Genomic DNA, 20,022 nt, shown 5'->3' with positions numbered 1-20,022 from the left:
AAATGCGAAGTCAAATTGTGAATGAACACCAAAGCCAGCTCTAGTCTTTGCGGAACCTGTTAACTTGTGGGGCCTAATCTAGGAATTTCATTATCAGTCTTTAATCTATTCTATTCCAGTGAAGGCATCTATTAAAACATGCATTTTGCAGTAGCCTTGACTGTCTGTGTCATGGGAGACCCCTTTGATGTACACTAAGCGTTTCGGCACATCCCCAGGCTAACCTGTCATAGGGAGAAACCGCTCCTGCCCACACCAAGGCCAATTGTTCTTCCTGTGGGCAGCCATCAAGCTACCAGGTGACTGTTTTATACTTCCAGTAAGGCTTCGAGGCTTTAGACAAGCAAGGCTTCGAGGCTTTAGACAAGCAAAAGGTAACTATTCTCATATGCCTTTTCTGTAATAGGCAACATTTGCCGTTACCATTACATTTAATTTTGTTTAATTATAAAAAAAATAGTCCTTGAAATATTGCTCTAGCGGTTTCCTTAGCGGCGATAACATTTATTAAACTTAATATTGTATTCAATGCTTTCTATGGAATAAGAAACGCTGCTAAAGTGAAAAAAGCTTTGAGGCGCTAGTTAGTTACTGTAACATTAAATATCACATGTCCTACTTTTAAATATCACACACTGCCTTAATAGGTTACTTAGGAGCGACCTATAAACATTAACAAGGAGGGTTTTAAGCCCGTCAGATTTATTAATTTTGACGTGCCAAATTTGCAGTTGAAACCTGTAGACCTGTACTACACATGGCAGGCCTGCAGTCATATCTGTTCAGCCACTGCATTGGGTCGTACAATGTGTGCATGGCTGCTAAGTTTTGGGATCGTCTGTGACTTTTCTGTAGTTTCAGTGTACTTATGAGTGATATTCTACTGCCAAATGTGACACTTTATCATGAGTAAAACCAAGGACTTAAAAAGCATGTTGCCAAATTGAAGAAACAAAATTGGAAAATTAAAAGAACACTTCTCATTGATCGACTTATCATTCCTGATGCATACATTTAACAAGAGCCATATTCGTATCGTTGTTTAAACTATAATGGTGCCCTAACAACTTTGCTAGCTGATTAATTCAGGTCCAGCAACCTAACATAAGTACCTTAATCTTGCCTCTTTATCTGTGTTTACTTTCATGAATCGGTGTAAGGGTGTAGCGGTATGTTTTTTCCTGGAAAACGTGCTGCGGGTGGGGTGTTTAATAAGAAATCAGCCACAATGCTGGACTGGCTTGTGCTAAGGAAGTTGGTGATAGGGGTCGGTAGAACTCATAGATTTCTGCGAGCAGTGGAATTTTGGCATGTCGCACTGATTTTTAGCACTGGGAGCCAGTTCCATGCTGTAAAATCAGCACATATGACACCACACAGCGTGTCAGAGGACGCTCAAGTTGATTTTCTACTTGAGCTGCAGCATTCTCAGCACGGATGGTGATCCGCGTGTGCAGAAAAACCCCACAACACTGTGGTTGGTGGAGTTTTGCCGGAACTCCATGCTTCGTGCGGAGCGGGTAAAACTCTGCCAGCTGAGTTGAATTTTTTGCCCACCCCCAGTTTGTTGCCAAAGCCAGCCTTCCTCTCTGTGTGCTGCCAGTGCTTCTCTATTGTCATAAGCAAGTTAGGGACTGTCTTCCCCTCAGGCCCAGCCTTGGTAGCAGGCTGAGATAGACACTCTGGACTGGCCTCCGCTGGAAAGGATGCCAGGTCACAGTGCTCTCTGTTCTCTTGACACTGGCTGCAGCACTGGGGGCCAGAACATGAACAGCACCAGATGATGGCCCAGTTGGAATAATGTTACAATTGCAATTTCATTAAGGAAAACAACAGCCAGACCCAGGCCTAGATCTCTATAGCAATGCACCTCTCATCGACTTGGCCCTGACTCGGACTGCACAGGCTGCTGTGAAGTGAACCACCCCCCCATGACGTAATCCGATTCAGCGCCTCATTGCACCTTATAGGAAGTAGCTTGCTAATAATGAGTGACAGCATTTTTGTGCAGTGATGGAGACACTAGCATTAAAATGCGTTATTCTAATGGGCAGTGTGTGGTACTTGACAGGCCTGTGTGCTGCAGTCCACTGGCGACATTTAACGAACAGGTACAAGGAGACACTTTAGGTACCCTATACTAGAGGCATATTAGTAAGTTAAATATGCCAATCAGGAGAATATCAATTTTACTATGTTTGAAGGAGGAGCACACGCACTTTACCACTGGTTAGTAAGATTAAAGTGCACAGAGTTCTATTGCCAACAAATGGGCAAAAACAGTTGCAGTGACCCTGCAGAATGGGTAAGTTTCCAACATATGATGCGGAAACTGAACTAGGAAACAATGTAGGCCCTAAAGATCAGATAAGACTGAAAAATCCAGATTACTAGTTAATATTCCATTGGCATCCCAAAGAGTTGGAATTGCCCATGCTTTTGGAACTGGCTGGTAACCTTTTTTTCTATTATAAAACCCATTAACAGAGGAGTAGAAAGCAATGCAAAATGTGAGCCTCGCTCTTTGCCAAGCAAATCCTGCTTTGCTGATTACTTGGTGTAACCTGCTTCTCCAGCATAAGGTCCTCTGAGAATGTTGTGTCCTGTAGCTTCATTAGGTCTCTCAATACCAGGTAAATGCCTGCTGTAATGAATTCAGTCTCCTTTCTTCCATTCTCAGGTAATTCTCTTTTTAGCCATCATGCATAGAAATGTTTAGAACGAAGAGCTGGGACTGAAAGCGTTGGCCGTAAAGGGAAAAGAAGGTTCTACAAATCCCGGTACAGGCAGCGAGACTCATTGCTATTTTCGGTAGAAGGTTCAATCTCCTCACGGGCTCTGCCATCTGCAGCAGCACGGTTAAAGGTATCTCTAGCACCAGCAACGTGGTGCAGAGAACAAGTCCACAATCTACTAATAAAGCAGGGAGACCACCATCAAACTGTCGACTAGGACTAGTTCTTCCCCTTACTACTTTTTCTTTGCAGGTCGGGCGATGAACTATGCACTGCTTTAAGAAGTGTGACAACCACCAGCAAAATGTGGTTGCTGACTAATGTGAAAAAATTGCTACCCAGGGCAACTCCTCCATCTATTCACCACAACTAGTGTCAACCCTTTATATGTCTGATGTGCACACCTTCACAGCCTTGTTTGTACACAAGCAAGCCATAGCACCAGTGCTGCCCCCACGTGGAGAAATACTTTTATTCAGGATACTTCCTGATTCAAAAGGCGGGCCAAAAGAGTTCTGGTTTATTTTAGATCTTGGAACAGTCAAGAAGTGACTCAGGAAAGCATTTCTAATTTTCGTGTTGCGTTAAAGACCTTTGACCTCCTGAGGCGGAAGCCGGGAGAGATGCTTGCCGATTTTTAAAACTTTGAGTGTAATTCTTGTTGTTGTGATTTTAAGACAATACTCACCTTTCACTCTCCCCTGGGCACACCCGCGCAGCGGTTTCTAAAGCTGCAGCGGGATACTTTCTCTTGTTGCCGCCATTCCCTGGGACACATAGGCCACGCCCACTACCATCAGGCCACCCCCCCACATCCTATTTAGCATGTGCATCTTCAGGACGCGCAGCGGGCGAGCGCGCCGTTTGCGCGCCAAAGGCGCGCCTAAGGCAAGCCCGTCTGCGCCCGTCCGCGACCAGACTGCGGCCGGGGCCAGGCATGCTGCCAGTGAGGGTGCTTCTAAGGGGAGGATTGTACGGTCGCGGGAAGATCTGTGGGCACTCAACACTGCGGCTGATTGCTGCGCTCAGAAGACAGACCTAGGGGCTGTCGCTCTCCCTCAGGCATGTGGGGCGTGCGGGAAATCATTGGGAGCGATGGGCGAGGTAAGGGCAGAGGGGTATACTAAACCCAAGCCGCCCATTAGCAGAGGTTTCAGAGCTGGCCTTCTGAATTGTAGATCTTTAGCCAAGCATGCAGATGATATTTGGCTGTTACTGGAAGAGCACGAGTGGGATGCTCTGTTCTTAACCGAGACCTGGCTCAATGAGGATAATGTGACCGCCATTGCGCTGGCAGTACCCCTAGGATATAAAATGTGGTTCTCTAACCGGACAGGCACTAGAAGAGGAGGGGGTGTGGCTGTTATATTTAAGGAGCAGTTTACACTAACATCCTACGCTCCTACCCTGATTCCGGGACTGGAGGGGCTACATTTCTGCTTTCAGGTGGGACCTCAGTTATCCCTAGCAGGATTAGTTATATACCGCCCTCCTGGTGGGGATGATCCCAACCTGACAACTCTGATGAATACTATCGTTCAGAGTTCCCTCTTGCATCCTCAATTCCTCACTGTCGGGGATTTTAACATCCATATGGATAAGGAGGACTGCGACCCTGCAGAGACACTGAGGGCTACATTAAATGCAGCCAATTTAAGACTTATCAACGATGGCCCTACACATAGAGCGGGTCATACGCTTGATTTAATTTTCTCCAACATTAAAAATGTGGCGGTAGAGACGCCATTGCCGTTAGTCTGGTCAGACCACTCGCTTATTCCATTCAAATTAAATATAGCGGCTGATAGACCTGCGCCAAGTAAGTGCTCCTTTGTGAAGGGACAATGGAAGAAGTTTGTCCCTGCCACTATGGGCCCAGTTCTGGCTCAGAATATACCAACCTTAACCTCGAATGTCAATATAGATGCACAGCTGTTTAATGACTGGATCGGGAATATGGTGTCATCCATTGCACCGGCAAAACGCGCAATATCCAAGCGGGATTCCCCTTCCGCTCCCTGGTTCTCACAGGACCTTAGAGTAGAGAAGGCAGCATGTAAGAGGCTGGAGAGGCATTGGAGGGTAAACTACGGGACCCTAGAAAAAGCCAGATATAAGGAAGCCTCAAAAACTGCAGGAGGCTGTTAGAAAGGCAAAAAAACAGTTCTTTGCAGAATCAATTCAGCAGGCAGAACACTCGAGTAAGGAAATCTTTAAGGTGGTTCAGTCTTTTTTTAAACCCAGGTGTATTGAGAGGGAGGTCCCCCCGTCGGCCACACTGTGTGATAGCATTTCAGATTTCTTTGACTGCAAAATTAAGCGAGTTTGAGTCATTCGGCCCGGAGAGGAGAGCTGTGAAGACAGATCGGGCTGTCAAAGAGGTGGCTGGTGAAACTCTTGCACAATTCCAGCCGATAGCTCTGAACTCGGTTATGCAGGAACTAAGTCGTTGTAAGTCAGGGTCACCTGACGACCCTTGTCCACCTAAGCTCTGGAGCATCATGGCTGACTTTGTGGCTCCCACAATACAGCATATCTGGAATATGTCCATCTCCTCCGGGGTGTTCCCGAAGATATGGAAACATGCCACCCTCCTCCCGTTAAAGAAAAAACCAAATGGGGATCCCACGGACCTTAGTAATCTACGTCCGATTTCGCTGTTGGCAGCGCCGGGCAAAATGTTTGAGAAAATAATCCAGCGGCAGTTAAGTAAATTCATTGAAGACAGTTGCATATTGCATGAGACGCAATCAGGCTTTAGACCCGGCTTCAGCACTGAGACCGCACTGATTGAGGTGGCAGAGTCAGTGAGGTGGTCGATGGATTCAGGAAACTCTGCGATGCTGGTGCTCCTGGATCTGTCGGCCGCTTTTGATACAGTCGACCGCGCAAGGCTGTTGATGCGACTGGCTGAGGTGGGCATCCAGGATCAGGCGCTGGGGTGGATACAGTCGTATCTGACTCAGAGAACACAGAAGGTGGCGCTGGGGACCGTTTCTTCAACACCCAAGGTCCTCAGCTGTGGCGTCCCTCAGGGGTCAGCACTTAGTCCTTTATTATTTAATATCTACCTGGCTCCACTTTTTACGTTGATTGCCAATTGAGGGGGTCAAGGCAATCTCATATACCGATGACACCCAACTGGTGTTTCCGTATTCGGAGGTGTCGGAGGCATCCTTTTTGAGTTTCAAGGGCTGTCTCCAAGACATAGCTGGCTGGATGAACACAAACAAATTAAAACTTAATGCAAACAAGACGGAAGTGATCTTTTTTGGCAAAGGCTCCCCTCAACCCTCGGAACTTTGGTGGCCGGCGGAGATGGGACAGGCCCCTTCGCCTAGCCAAACGGCAAAAAATCTGGGGGTGCGGTGGGACGACAGTCTGTCCTTTGCCTCGCACGTCCAGCAAGTAGTTGGTTGCTGTCTGTGTAAGTTGAGGAATCTTCCGAAGATTCTACGACTTCTACCAGAGGGCTGCAGGAAAACAGTAATCCATGCCACAGTGACATCAAGGCTGGATTACGCAAACGCCCTCTATTTGGGCCTACCAAAGTACCTAACTCAGCGGTTACAACTGGTCCAGAATGCGGCTGCGAGACTGCTAATGCGGATTCCTTTTAAGCATTCGGTCTCTCCGCACCTTCTTTCACTTCATTGGTTATCAGTAGCCAGCAGAATCCAATTTAAGGCACTCACGTTGGCCTTTAGATCTCTGTATGGCACCTGCCCTAAGTACCTGAAAGCTCGGTTGCCGAGATACATCCAGGCCCGCTCTCTCCGCTCTAACTGCAGTGTTCAGATTGCAGTTCCACGAGCAAAAAGGGCTCGGCTGGGAGGACGATCCTTCTCTGCCAATGTGGCGGCACTATGGAACACTCTGCCCCCAGCGCTTCAGCAGGCCCCCTCCGAGTCCTGCTTTAAGCAGATGCTGAAGACCTGGCTCTTCACCCAACCGCGCTAGGCGCTTAATTCTGCTCCTTGTGGTCATGCCTGTTCTTCTAGCGCCGGGACACCTCCGTGGGAGGTAGCTGTTCACGCTCTATAAAATGCCGTATTATTATTTTTATTATTATTATTATTAAATATTTCCTCATCACATTCTAGGGGCTGGTGGTGGTATGCAGACATGCATGATTCTTATTCCCACTGTCCAGTCACAGAGTAACACAGGAAATATGTCTGTAATGTAGTTGGCCCTGCAGCTTACCAGTATTCATTGCACCCCTTCGGCCTGACGTTAGCACGTTTTAAGTTCTGATAATGTATGGCAGGAGTAGTAGTCCATCTTCGTCATCAGAAGGTATTATCCATACTTAGTTAATTAGTTGATAAAGTCTCACACCGGAAAGTGACAACACAAGTGCACAACTGTTTCACTGTTGGGCCATTTGGATTTGCAAATCCCCAACACTAGTTCTATATTATTTGAGAGCGATACTGTACGCAGAACAAGGAGAAGTGTTTTCTTCAGAAGAGTTATCAATCTGGCAGGAGTGACAGCTCATAAAAACACCACAGATGAGATCAAGGCAAATATCTTCCCTACTGGGTTCAATGACTTTCAGCATTTTTATTGTTCCAAAGGTATGATTGCATGTAAGACTTCCTCAACCCTGCGTAGTAGATTGGAAGGTACAAACACTGGGATGATAAACTTCAGCTTTCAATAGCAGTGAAACAGTCTCTATCAGTCTATCAGTTAAAAAGTCTCTATTGTGGTGCAATAGGTAGAACCTGCTTCAAGGTGTTATGCTCTTACAAAATCTACCTTTTCAGATTACTAATTCCCACAGCTGCTGAAGCTTTGGCAATCTCGGGCAACAATGATTCTCTTTGGTTCTGAATGGCCCAGACAGTGGTGCTTTTACTACAGCGGTCTCTAAAAACCACACAGGAGGGTTCATTGCCAGCTTGACCTGTTACCCAGATGTGAGTCGGCTGTATCCAACTGGCATCTCTGAATCTGCCACCTTCCCCAATGCTTATGACCTCCTAAATCGAGGTCTGTTCTATTTGGCCATATTGAAAGAAAGCGAGGAGGGAATCCATGGGACTTTCTAATTCAAGTGGAAGAGGTTTAGCCTTATATTAGTAGCAGCATGAGTATAGAATCCGGTCACATGCCAGAAGGAATTGATCTTCCCTGTCTTTTGCATATAGATCAAGTACGCTGAAATGGTCTTTTATTACAGTTAATCTTGCAGCATTAACAATGTACAGCAAGGGACATCATCAAGCTTCATTCTTTATGGTCCCAGTTATTAAAGTCTTCCCAGAAGGCTTGAAGAAAGTATTCCGACTGTAGTGTTGTCTTCTTTCGCAGTCAATATGGTTCTTTTCAAATTAATGAGATCTTAATTTAAACCAATGTCCTGGGCTTTAACATTACCACGTAGAGTTTGTGAGCTTCAGGTTCTTTCAGCTGTGAATCCTGCAGTATATTCTAGTCTAATAGAGAAATCATGAGAACCATTCCTTCTTTTCTTAAGGTTGTCTCAAATAACTACCATTATACATCTGGTCTTTTGTAGTAACCAGACTCCTGCCAAGCGTGCACTCCACTCATTAGACGTTGGGAGGGACTATATGTCTGTCAAATTAAGAGCAAATTGTTACTTAAGTCTAATCAACTGTTTGTTAATGAAGGTCCCGTCCATACAGCTTAGCTACCTGTCCACAATCGCTCTGTCGCTAACTTGGTTGCTGCGTTTCTCTGTTGCCAACTGACAAACAAGCTGCTGCCAGGTAGGCCTAGAGCCCATTCCACCAGAGTATAAGTAGCTACCACGGTTCCGTCAAGAATGATCCCTTTGACCTATATATGTAAAGCAGCCATCTAGATATTTATGCATACGTTTGAGACACTATTGCCTTGATTCTCATATAAATGCTAACTCCAGGGTAGGTCTACCGAGCCTCAGTCTTTTTGCTAAACACGGTCACAAGATCTGGTGTCTTTTTGTCTGTGATTCGTTATCCTTTTGACTCCATACGGCAGTGAGCCTCAAATTGTACTTGTGATTTCCTTGCTGAGCTGACATTTATGACAATCTTTGAAAATCCTACAATGCAAAAAGTGGTTTCTTGTGGTCTTGGTTCTGCATCATGGTGATGTTCATGGAAGTCTTTAACCTCTACCGCGCTACCGCGTTTTCCCGCTGTGCGCTGATTTTTGAAAATCGCGCTGTTTATGACAAAGCCAGCTCGTCATCCGCGTAGCGCAGGTAACGCCCATGACGAGCTGGCTTTGTCATTAGCATTGAAAGGGTTAAATGACCTGCCTGCACTCCTCTGTGGCTTGAAATCTTTGCCACATAAGCATATATTGAAATTAGACTCCGATTTGTAGGTCAACATATTCTGCTAAAAAAACGGACTACTGCAAAAGCGACAGTATAAAACATCATTAAAAAAGCAAGGTGCTTCTATAACTCTCTTCTTGTGTAAAAGTATCTGAGGCTGATCATTTCCTCATTAGTCAATAGTTTTGTTGTACATGCTGCTATGTAATTTTGTTTAAAATATGAAACTTTTGTTTTCTTTTTAAACACTTCGGGTTTTTTGGTAAGCCTTGCCTAGATGAGATTTAGCAGGTGCTCCTCCGCATATGAGCATGCTGGGTTTGTCACTCTTACTGTGTGGCAGCAGCAAATTATTCCAGAGTCCCTGCACACTGCAGGGAATTTTCTAATATTTCTGACTTCAGTGAACATCAAAACTAAGCAAATTGGAACTGCAAGTAAGTAACTGTTTCTTCTGAACTCAACTTTAAAACTCAATAAATAAACCTGACCTACGCATCCTGTTTGACCACTCGACTCCTCAAGAATGAATGTTTGGTAAATGATTCCCCTTACAGCCCAAATGTAATGTATTGTCATACTACTTAATGGCAACTTGTACTGTAGGCAATTGCTAGTGAATAATAAGAGTCTGGTGTACCATGTCCAGGGATAAGGCTGCATTTCTGGAGGGCTCTGACTTCATGAGCTGTGATCTGCTGGATAGGAAAAAAGAAAGAAATCTCTCCCTACTGCTGTGGTCCATACACGATGTGGGAATCTACCTGTGATCACCTATGCAAAGGCTGAAAAAAGAAGATTGCGAGGATTGCATATCCTTGTAGGCCAACGGCCTACTTCTATATCTGGCAGACTCAAATTAGAGGCTCCCGCATATCCTCAGTAGTTTGGTCAATACTCCAGTTTCAAAATCCCATTGACAGGAATGTATTAGTATGCTTCCTGTGGCAGGTATCCTTTCAAGGGTTCAAATATTTTGGCTACATGTTAGCTGTTATAAATAAATATTTATTAAAATCACTGAACTCTATAATGGCGAGTTTAAAATGAGATAGTCCATTGGCAGAAACTACCACTCTCATTGATGTGTAAAGCTTTCAAATGAATTCTCTGCCTAAGGTGCAACATGCCTTGCATAATGCACCTTCCTGGGTTTCAGAGACCTTCCTTATGCAAGTTGATTAGGTGTTGCTCACACTACTGTTGGATGGTGGGGTACCCTGAATATCACTAGCAACTCTCCACAGGCTGGTATGACAGAGGAATTGCAGTGACATCAGGAAGTACCACTGGGCCTCCCAATTAGTAGTGATAAAAGCCTGCGCATTTGTAGCACAACAGGAACCATCCATATGAATAGTCCTAAATACTATGAGTAGAGGAGGCTATGTTGCCAGACTAAACGACACATGGATCTGTCAGACATTACCAGGCCACCACGTTAGCAATCCTTAAAGCATGGAGGGTGGCCCTTGATTTGATGGGATGCAAAGAGACATTGATCCTTGAAACATCGTTGGAAGCTGATGTCCTTAAGGATGTCGAAGACTGATCCGGTTTAAAAAAAAAAAAGAAAGTACTTAATGGGATCTTGAAGATTCATGATATATTGGGGCCAAGGGTCACAAAACATGACCGAAAGTCAAACTAGATAATGATGTGACCGAACTGCAAACAAAGTAAATATATGCAACTAAACGCACACACTAGCCTAATGCTCCAGAGACCTAACGGACATACAGGACAGCTGATTGCTACAATACTGGGCGTTATCTACCCAGCTGCACAAGGCGACTGTATCACAAGTATACCATATACATATTAATAATTCACCCAGCAGGTTGGTTAAGCTGCAGCACAAATGGCGAAAGGGATCTGGGTTGCATTGATGAGACCAAGAAGAAGTATGCAGTTATCCCAGTCTTAAGGCTGTACCCTTTGGGGTTAGAAAGGTACAGTTAAAAATCCTGTAGTGAGTATATTACACTAGGACACAAATGCAGAAATACGAAAAGGCTTCAGATGCATTGTGCCTGAGAGAATGCAGGCAAACAGGCTCCTTTTACCATATCATATGGCACTACCCCCTTGTAGCGAGATACAGGAAGGATTTAATGCAGTGTTTGGTGAGTTTCTGGAAAGGTTCCCTTAAATGGTCCCCCAGATTAGTATTGCTGGGCATGTAGAGTGAGGTGACTCCCTCCAAATACGAAAAAATAGTTTGAGATGTGGGCTAATGGTTAGTAGGTATGTGGCTAAAAGTTAGGGAGGACTAGCAGTCCCAGGTATACAAAGCTGGAAGGGAAATATGAACTGGTGCATGATGGTCGGAGAAATATGTATATTGACAGATGGTGTTTACACAACTTTGAAAATCTGTGTCAAATGGCGACTGATTGACTGAATGCATGGGAGGACCCTGTGGTAGAAGAGTGTGAAGGTCTTGCTGCAGGATAATATGCATTCTCTATACAACTGCTGACAATTTGGGATATCTAAAGTTGACCATGAGACTGACCAAGGCTGACCATTAGGTACACAAGTACGGTTGAATCTGGAAAATGGGCACCTCTGGCAAAGGGTGTCAATCACCTGTTTCTAAAATATGGTAGGTTTATGTATACAAAACCATTCAAATGTATTTTTTTTAAAACTGTGCAAAGGCTGGCATAAGTGAAGCATCACAATTGAAACTTGAATTATCATACAGATTGTGTATAATCACAACTTGTTTGACGACTTTGGGTCTGAAACTTAAGTGTGACGATGAAATTGTTTGCAGTTAATTGGCTACAGCTTTCTTAGTCACATGTTTACTTGGATCAACACGTTTGAATACCAGACCAAAGTTTTGAAACGTCTATGGAGTCCAGGTTTTGTTGCTCTAATTAGGGTTGTGGTGTGGAAAATACCAGCATTTGTAAAGCGCACAGCTACCATCGGAAAGGTGTCCCTGCGCTGGTGGGCATCGGGAAGATTAAGCGAGCCGTTGCCCAGTCACATGGTGCTGGGCTACCTGCCGCCAGTGCCGGGGATCGAACCTTGAACCCCATGGTCCGGAGTCGGGCACTCTGGCCGCTGCACTACCCGGGGAGGTTGGGCAGGGCTCAGGAGGGGGGCCTAAGGTGGATTTTTTTCCAAATTTAAAGGTGAAGGTAAAAATGCCTAGTTCACTGCGAAATTGAGATCTTTTTTTCTTTTAATAAACTTTGTTTATTTCACATACATGAGAACTCGCAATTTAGTACCCAGAGTGATTACCAATAGTAGGACAACACAGAGCAGTGGAAAACATAGCACACATTGTGGATCATTTCACTGCAGCAATGGGTCTCCATTAAAAAAGGGCAGTACACTCTGTTTAGGGGTGTGCTGGGAGGATGACGATGACCCAGTGTTATGCTGCAAATAGAGATGGAATAATGTCCATATATTCTTGGGTCAAGCCGTGGAATGGACCCTCTCAGTATATGTTTCGGACAAGTCCTGACTGTAAGCAGCATCTTGTAACCATCCCCTCAGAGACAGCACTGTCCTCTGCATCCATCTCACTTACATACACATACACTTCTTGGCTAGGACAAGTAGAATGGAGACATGGCAGTGGTATGAGGGGGGAGAATTTGAGGTTTCTCGCAGTAGAGCCGACTTGGGAGAGGTCAACTAGTGTCTCCACTATCTCTGAGATCACCAAGAAAACATTCTGCCACTTTGAGGCGAGTTCAGGGCAGCTCCAAGCCATCTGTAGAAAATTTGCATTAGGAAGGTTGCATCAAACACATTTAGTTTCAGTGCCCCCTTTAAATTTGGTTATTCATTCGGGAGTGTAGTAATATTGGGGTAAATATTTAAATTATATGAGTTTGATTGTAGGAGAGTGGTCTGTTTTTAACTTGTGCACAGCATTCTTCCCATACTTAATCCGATAATGGATGCCCCATAGGAGTCTCCCGTTTAAGACTAGCTTTTGGTTGCTTATCCAGCACATCCACTAGGAATGCAAAGTAGATATACGAGATTGAGCAGCCTGCTTTGGCCCTACGCATGTATGTCGTAAGGAACTGGTTGTCAGGCAATGGTTCAGGATACCTGGAGAGGCTAGCCCTTGCTGCTGATTGGAGCCTGAGATCGCAGTAGGATACCAGTGGGAGTTTGTGTCGAAGTGAACATGGAAGATACTAAATGATGTAAACGCATTGTTTTCGAACAGGTCACCAATGGTGTGATTATCTACCTGCCGAAGTAGCCTTTTTACTAACCGCCTTTTCGCTTGTAGGAGTCAATAAGGGATTATCAAATAGTAAGGAAATCATGATGGAGTCTTTAAGTTATCTCTCACCACGCCTGGCTCGTCAAAGCAAGCACATCTACCAGGGGCGTAACACAGGCCCCCGCGGTCTGGGGGCCCAAGCTTCAGGGGCCTCCCTCTGCACAGCAATTCGGCCAGAGAGCTTCTGGTTGAGTCGGGAGAGTGCCCATCCACGTACCTTGCAGAGGAGACCCCTCAAGTTTTGTTACGCTACTGACATCTACATCTTGCCGTGCCACTTGAGGTAGTGCACATATACGACCTAGCAGTGAGTGCTTGTTCATTACGTGCATGGGTGTGTAGTTAGTTCCTCATATTTCAAGTAGTGAGCCTGCACTAAGAATACAAAACCGAGGGTGGAGGGACTGGGGGAAATTTTTAAGACCGGCGCGGAAAAATTCCCCAACCGAACTATTGCAAAACACCTAGTTATCCACGGGTCTGATAGGCTTAGAACAGTACTAGAAACATAAAGCACAAACACAGGCTCTCAATCAAACATGGGGGGAATCCTTTAATAAGGAGGGGGATTTCTCCTCTTGGCCGCAACACCTAGTGTTGTCAAGAGCTACAACCCCCTCACTGCGAAGGAGGAGCTCAGGGATGTTTTTAGATACTAATCATGTATAGGTTCTTCTAAAATCCAACAGATGTAAAGCGCTGAAGTATTCGAGAGATGGGCGCAGTGCAAAAAGGAGTGATGGGTGTTATAAAACTGACTACCAAGAGAAAAAAGAGCTTTATTAGTTAACTCTTGGTGTCTGGGTTAAAAACAGTGCATGTGCAGTTTAGAAATATTAACTGCATCTGTCCAGTAAACAGGTCTGCATGTTTCGGACAGTATTACCACAGTGGTATCGTGGCCTTCCTCAGGACCTAGAAGTTCAATGCTACTGCGTAACAATGTGAAAAAGTGAAAGACTTAGAAGTGTAATTGGAGCAAATACAACCTACAGGGCCAGTAGTCTCACTTTTGGTGGTTTACGATATATACTGGTGATGTCTGTGGAAGACAAAAATGACAGCGAGATCAAATGCTTGTGCTTAATGGCCTTTCAATCACGTGAGTCATATGTACTCATCGTTTAATGTCATTTGTAAAGAACCTGAAGCACACCCTTTCCTTTTGAATATTCTCCTTTCTTCAAGGTAAGCGTGCAGCACTTCCAATGTGCTCCGTCCCAATTGCGCATACTTGAAATTCAATGAATCAGTTGGGGGCGCCCTTTGCATGTCACAAAGGAGTTGCACAGCCTTATTAACATTTGTGAACAGAATTAAACACGTACTCTGTATTCTTGAACAAGTCCATACATTTATTCCAAAGTTTCTCAGTTTTGATCTATCACGTCAGAGGTGCAAAGTTTCTTAATTTCATGCATCGTAATAGCTCTAGAATTGCCCATCCGGGTCTATTCACTGGCAAATACTGAAACTTGATTCCTCCAAAATGTTACATTTTACCCAATGCATTTCGGTCCTCCTTAACCTTTGACGGGGGTATCTGCAGTAGAAGTGTAATTGGAGCAAATACTGCCTACATGGCCAGTAGTCTCACTTTTGGTGGTTTACGATATACTGGTGATACCTGTGGAAGACAAAAATGACAGATTAAATTCTGGTGCTTAATGGCCTTACAATCATGTGAGTCATATGTACTCATCGTTTGATGTACCTTACAGCAATGGATCCCAAACTTTTGACTCCTGAGGACCCCCATTGAGTCACCACTGGAAGCCAGGGACCCCCAAGCAATTTGTATGAGTTCAATTTCAAATATTAAAACTGTAATAAAAAAAAAAATACACACGTGTGCACACAAGACAAATACTCAAAGTAATAATGATTTTGGGGCCAGATGTACGACCATTTCATTTAGCGCCTCGCGATTGGCAACACATTGCGAGTGGCAAATTGCGAGTCGCTAAATGAAATATACAACAGTGTGTTTAACACTGTTTGGGATTCCCAATTGCGAGCCCATTGGGAATGCCAGCCCTCCCAGGTATAGTGGCCTGCTGGGCTCTGCAGGCCACCATGTCTGGGACTTCTTTTAAATAAAGCAGTTTTAAAAAAAATGCAGCCCATTTACCATGCATTTAAAAAAAAGAAAATGAAACGTTTTTGTTTCATTTTCTACGGGCAGGCAGAGGTCCCGGGGCCACTGCCTGCCCTTAAAAAATTATTTTGCATGCATTTGCAAAGGGAAAGGGGTCCCCTGGGGACCCCTTCTCATTTGCGAATGCATTACCCCCAGGTCCCTTATGTCCTCGTCCCATTCATTACAAAGTGGTGTATGAATGGTACGAGGACAACGGGACCCGGAGTAATGAAGATTACTGGTAAGTAATAGAGCATTACCCCCATGTCCCTTATGTCCTCGTCCCATTCATACACCACTTTGTAATGAATGGGACGAGGACAACGGGACACGGAGTAATGAAGATTACCGGTAAGTAATAGAGCATTACTATCTACTTGAAGTAGGTGGTAATTGCAAGTGTTTTATTACCGCAAAACATTTGTACATGGTTTTGAGACTCGCTATTTGGAAGGGAATGCCCCTTCCAAACAGCAAGTTGCAAAACCTATTTAGCGAGTCGCAAACAAATTGCGACTTCCGAAATAGGCAATGTACATGGCCCAATAGGTTTTTGCATGCACAAACGTGTTCGCAAACCCGTTTGCGCATATAAAAACGGATCGTACATCTGGCCCTTAGTATTTTATATTGAAGTAATAGCCCCTCTGTCACATGTATTTCATTTTATTTTATAGCATCTCTCATACCATTGTAGGATGTCAGAGCACTTTACATCACACACATATAGAGACATTGAATCATACATGTAAATCAGTGTGTATATAAAATGTTTAAAGAGTGCTTGGTCTGGAAAAGCACAAACTCAAGATTCAGAACATAACACAGTGGCTAGCACTGACTTTAACATTAAAAATGTATTTTCACCCAAATAAATCTTTTTAGCAGCATCAGGATAATGAATAACTGGGAAAAAACATAAGTTACTAACTGGTACCATGCAGTTTGCAAGCAGCTCTTTGATGACAGTTTATAGGTCCCTCTGCTACATTACGATTGTCACTTATGAAGTACACAGTAACAAAAGAATCTCTGTGACAAAAGCAGTAACAACGAACATATGCACATAAAATACTTTTTAAAATGCATGTTACAGGTTCTTTGCAGTAGGCACATTAACCCTCTGTGCTACATTAGTTAAGTCAAAGCTGCCACTGAACAAAACTCTCCTCACTCTCCAGCAGGTACATTAATCACTGCCATTATCTTGACACTTTTATTGTTGCTGGAAAGCTGCTAATTATACAAGAAACTTTTCTGTGCTTTTACAACTGTTTCCTACGGACCCCCTGGGAATGTGTCACGGACCCCTGGGGGTCCGAGGACCCCAGTTTGGGAAACACTGCCTTACAGTATACTCTATAATTTGAAGTATAAAGTAAGCTTACCCGTTGATTACGAGTAAGACGCCTCACCTGGCAACAGCTCAGGGCGGGAGGCACCGCTCTAAAAAGAAAAGTTGCCACAAGTCAGTCTAAAGGAACAATCTAGAGTTTGATTTTCCTGCAACCTAAAAAGTTGTTTATATCAATTGGTTCACAATGCGATCCCAAAAAGGGGGGGCTAAATTGAGAACGCATAGGTACTTGCTGACCGGTATGACAGAGTATGTGTATAAAATTAGAATCCAGCATTTAGAGTGCTACTACTGCTCATAATTCAACACACGTAGAGGAACTCTTGATAGCACATTTGGTATGTGTCCAAGTAAAGCTGCTGTTACTAGTTGATTACACGTGTGTTAAAAAACCAAGAACAGTGAAGGACAATGAAAAGAGGAAATAAAAGTGTTTATAGATATAAATTTACTCCAACCAAAAGCACAACAGCTACCTCTTGTATGACCGATACCTCAATGTATGGTTGACGCCGTCAGTTAACCTCGAAGACAAGCTAGTGACACCTTGGTAGAATCTATACTACTTCTATCACAAATAGATGTAATACGTTATCTCGCACTGATCATGGCGATGTAAGGAGTTTGTTACAAACTGTCAAGGGATCAGGCAAGATCAGGCGAAAACAGTGTAGCTAGTTAGATGCCTAAACTAGACTGCAACTGTTCAATGCCTAGACGTACAATTTAGCAGTTTCATGCATAACACATCAACACTGGTTAGTTTCGTGAACAGCCATATAGGACACAAGCTTTCTATTTAGTACAAAATGTTGCAGTCAGGTTAAGCAGCATATTGGTCTATCTCTCTTGTTTATGATGACTATTTTGAAGAGCCGATGTTTAAAACCGTTTAACGCTTGACCTATATTACAAAATCTTTATAAACAATGAGGAGCAGTCATGATCTCTCACCTGTCCCTCGGTACCACGGACTTTCGAAAGCTGCGACCGGAGGTAACTGGTGGCAGGCGATAGTGATCATTTATACGTGCTCTCTGGTAGCCGCTCTTCACCGGTGTTCGTAATTAGCTTGTCTTTGCGGCCCGTCTTGATGTTACGTGTGCAGAACTACTCATTGACCCCCAGGCTCACGGGAATTGTGGATTCTGGCAATAAACAGTACTGCGTGGTGTCATAGTCTGTCGGTATCATTGAGGTAAATAAAGTTTCATGAGGTGACACCGCATTACGTTCCACACGTTTTTATATAAAAAGGCCTGATGAACCACTATATATACAGTATCATGTTGCCCGCATTTGCACCTTAATCTAAATGCCTCAAGAGTTTAACAAGACAAATGTTTGTTTTCCTCAAATTTTAAAAAGAGACAAAGCCCATACAGTATGTGGGCGGGGTGTCTTAAGTACATATTATCAGTGCTCATCACCACCCCCTTTTCTGAATCAGATCGAAATAATAGCGGTACACGTACAACTCCTAAACGATGTATACTATTCAACTCTGGATAGTGTTCAGTATATGCTTTTAAATGTATACTTAGACTAAAGAGGTGGTCCAAATTATGTCTACAGAACTCTGTACTGTTTTTTACCTGTATGTGAAACAAAACAATTGGAACAAATTCATAGTGTTGTGACACCACTTGGGATGTAAGAGGAATCAAAAGCTCCCATTAAGACTATAGAAAGGTCCACGGTATATCATCATTGACAATTACTGTCACTCTTCAATTTGAAAACCCATCTCTACTTTTTGTGGAATAAGAATTTACCTACGTCTGTGATGTGGGTAGGGATGAAAGGTTGCTCTAGAACCGTCCAGCTAATTTAATCTGCTTTGTGTTTAAGGGCACGAAAATGGTTATTTAACTTGGTGGCTTGTTTGAGCCTGCACTACCAGATAATATATAATAAACCTCAGGCAGCCTGAGCTCACCTCGCTGCATAGGCCATGTCTTCACATCCTATACGTGGTTGGCACCCATGCCATATCAATCAAGAGAGAGTTTGACTCTGTCACCATAAAAAGTAATGCAGGAGTTATACAGGAATGTTTATGAATGGATATAAGAGCATAGGGCGTATCACCACCTTTATCAGGGACATCATCCCAAGGAGGGATAAAGGGAGTTAAATTAATCAGTTGATGCTCACCTCAGTCTTGTCGAAAGCGGTTCCATAATTGCTGCGAATCGAGTCACCAAAATCCTGGGTGACCCAAATCTCAAGGTATTTCACCTCTTCAGGGCTCTGTCTAAAACAGCGTTCCTTAGAAGGCACTGTACAGGCATCGGGGAATACCTCTGACTTTGACCAATTAGTATGTAACCTGGAGTATCCTTTAAATCGTTTTTTGTCTAAGACAGTAGGTGCCAGATTGATCCCTGGTCATTGTACATGCAAGATGACATTGTCTGCGTATAGTGAGATTTTTAGTGCACTGCCAAGAGTCAGTCCGCGAGGCGAATTCAACTCTTATCAAGCAAGCCATTGGCTCTATAGCCAATTTAAAAGTAAGAAGGGATAGGGGGCATCCTTTTCTTGTGCCCTGGCTAATTGCAAACAAAATTGAGTATAAGTTATTAACACACAATTGCGTAGTTGGGGTTGTGTTAAATAAGTTGATATATGTTAGACCTGGCATCTTTTGGGGTGTTTCTCCTGTCTTTTTGCTTTCTGACCTCCTGGTTTTGACTCTGTTTTTTCTGGTTTAGTGTCTCTGCACACATTCTCATAGCTGTTCAGTGTTAAAGGGCAAGTGCTCCTATTGTAAATTTGGATTATGGATTGGTGTTTCCATGATTGGCATATTTGATTTACTGGTAAGTCCCTAGGGCCTGTAAATAAAGTGCTGCTAGTGGGCCTGCAGCACTGTTTGTGCCACCCACATGTACAGTCTATCAAAGGGTTCTCAGACCTGCCACTGCAGTGTCTGCGTACAGTTTTTACTGTCATGTCGACTTGGCAAGTGCACCCATTTGCCAAGCCCTAACCTTCCCTTTTATTACATGTGAGTCATAGTGAAATACCTTATATTTAGTTTTTCACTGTTTCAAGGCTCTATCCCACAGGATAGGATGAGGAATACTATCTTCCGAGTATATCTTCCCGTTGGGACAAAATAGAGAAATGGAGTTTAGTTAGCCTGAACTCAGAATGTAAAAATTAATCTTTTAGTAAAGATAATGTTTATGTTTGAAAATACCACTTTTAGAA

The 20,022-nt window shown here is 43.8% G+C and overlaps 1 protein-coding gene across 5 annotated transcripts in view; it reads left to right on the top strand.

Annotated features, from left to right (window-relative positions):
- Positions 1–20,022, top strand: part of ZFAND6 (zinc finger AN1-type containing 6) — a 126,173-nt gene that overhangs the window by 36,360 nt on the left and 69,791 nt on the right. The gene's annotated exons all lie outside the window — the stretch shown is intronic.

The sequence above is a fragment of the Lissotriton helveticus genome, chromosome 3_1 (genome assembly GCF_964261635.1).
Source record: "Lissotriton helveticus chromosome 3_1, aLisHel1.1, whole genome shotgun sequence".
NCBI classification, from domain to species: domain Eukaryota; kingdom Metazoa; phylum Chordata; class Amphibia; order Caudata; family Salamandridae; genus Lissotriton; species Lissotriton helveticus.
Note: the sequence above shows the minus strand (reverse complement) of the source record. Positions and strands in the feature narration are given on the sequence as shown.